Consider the following 2,421-nt stretch of genomic DNA (forward strand, 5'->3'; position numbering starts at 1 on the left):
GGTATGAAAGTGATAGACCAGACAGATAGATTAAGGCGAAAATAATTAGTTTCGCAACTATTAAAAGTCAAATTCATGGACCAAAGCATTATAATGTGGATCAAAGCATTAATTTTAATTCGAAAATTATATTCATGGAAAATCATTTCACGTTGCCTATTGATTTTTTTCTAACGAGTGAACTGTGGTTTTTGTTCTTATGGTTTGTTTAAATATGCGGTTTTAGTTCAAAAGTTTTAAATTTGTCATTTTCGTCCATGTGGTTTCATTTCACTTGCAATTAAACCCGAATTCATTAACCTCGTTAAGTCTGGTCGTTAAAACCATCAGCGTGCCCCTCACGTGAGGGGCATTTTAGTCCTTTTTCTCCCCAAATAAACCACAGTCGTAACTCGCAAGCCCCCCTCATGTGAGGGGCTGGGGTGTATTTGGGGGAATAGGACAAAGCTGCCCCTCACGTGAAGGGTACGCTGATAGGTTTAACGACCATACTTAACGGGGTTAATGAATTCGGGTTTAATTGCAAGTGAAATGAAACCACATGGACGAAAATCGCAAATTTGAAACAATTGGACTAAAATCGCATATTTGAACAAACCACACAGGGACGAAAACCGCAGTTTACTCTTTTCTAACTATTTTTCTATTTAATTAAAAAAATTGAAAATCCAATCATTGCATTTTCTAATACATGGTTGTCTAAAAACCTCGTGGCTCGAATCTCACTTGAAGTTTGCTTGGAAAAAGCTTGAAAAAAGCTCGCTATAATTGACTCGCTTTGTAAACGAGACGAGCCTAAGCAAGGGTGGCTCGCTGGTTACTGCGGCTCAAATTTTTTTACCTTCATCTTATTTTCTATATGTATATGTATGTGTCTATATATAAACAAAAAGTTTATGATATTTTGTTTAATATGTTTAAATTTTCTGTTGATTCTAACGAGTTTATATTATTTTGTTGATTCAAATGGGTTTAAAGACATTTATTTTTGTTAATTTCATTACATATATTGGCAATCTGAAGTTACAAACTCAGTGTTTGAGTATTGTATTTTTGCATCCGTTTGGTTTAAATAATTTTAATAAACTTATTTTCCTAACCAAGCCAATCCGAACGAGCCAGCTCAGTCTGCGCTGATTTGAGCCCGAGCTTCGACTTTCAGTCCGGTTTCAAAACTGAGCCCAAGCTTACCCGAGCTCAGCTTGCGCAAGCCCAAATTTTGTGTCATCCCAAGTTTTTGGAATTTTATTTATTTATTTATTTATTGAATATAAAGTATTAGGTATGTGATAACAATATAAACAAGCTTAAACAGACTCGAACTTTTGTACGTCAAACAAACTGAGCTTGAACCTAGTCAAGCTCTGACTCGGCTTGATTTGTTTACACCTCACGTTCGCCTTAAGTTGTTACTGACTTAGAATGCTATTTCAGTTATTGTTATAATTTAAGCTTTCAAGCAAATTTTTTAAATAAAGTTAATGAAATATTTTAGTTTTAATGAATATGACATTATTGTTATCTAGTTATTGTTGATGTTATTATCCTTATTTTTATTTTTCTTATTGGTGGTTTTAGAGATACATGAACCAAATTTAGAAATGTTACAGGATTCACATAAATAAATATTAACTATAGGTAATACATAGATAAATTATGCTAGATTAACTCTTATATAATAAAAATGTTAGTGAAGACTGAGTCTCTGATACTTTGACCACTATGTATCTGGTGTTAATTATCTGTGCATTCTCTTTATTTATTTGCGAATCTTGTAACATTTATTAAACTTGATTCATGTATCTCTAAGACCACCAATAAGAGAAAAGAAAATAAGGATAACAGTATCAACAAGAGTTAATTTTGGTTTAAGGCCCTAAGGTTTAACCAAAATGACTAGTTGAGTATCAAACCCCTTTTTTAATCAATGTTTACCATTTTTATCTATTTCCGCTATTTCCGCTAACTTCGTGCAATGATTCCGTTGGTTTTCAACAAAATAACTAAAGTACGCTTGTGTAATAAAAAGAATCTCAAAGGCACCCTTCTTCCAGTGTTACCACCATCACTTTCGTTGTTGCCACTACAGCCACCCCTTGACCAATGAAGGTGGCTGGAGAAGAAAGGGGGAAGAGGTGAGTGATGATGGTGGCTGAAGTGTGCACTCGTGCATGCGTGTGTGTTGCTAGTGATGATTTGGTGTTGGGATCTAAAAAGATAGAGAAAAACACGTAAGAGAGTGAGCGAAAAAATTGATTGAAATGCCCCTAAGGTTAACAGAATAATAATAACGGTGTTAGCCAAATAAACTCAAATCAGTAACACTTTGAAAGTCGAGAATTGATCTGACCAAAAAATGAGAATTCATACTCAAGTAGTCATTTTGTTCATATTTGAAAGACTCAAACCAAAATTAATTCT

Source organism: Bidens hawaiensis, unplaced genomic scaffold, assembly GCF_021521415.1.
Source record: "Bidens hawaiensis isolate Kalapana, Puna unplaced genomic scaffold, B.hawaiensis_p1.1 tig00013425_1, whole genome shotgun sequence".
Classification (NCBI taxonomy): Eukaryota; Viridiplantae; Streptophyta; class Magnoliopsida; order Asterales; family Asteraceae; genus Bidens; species Bidens hawaiensis.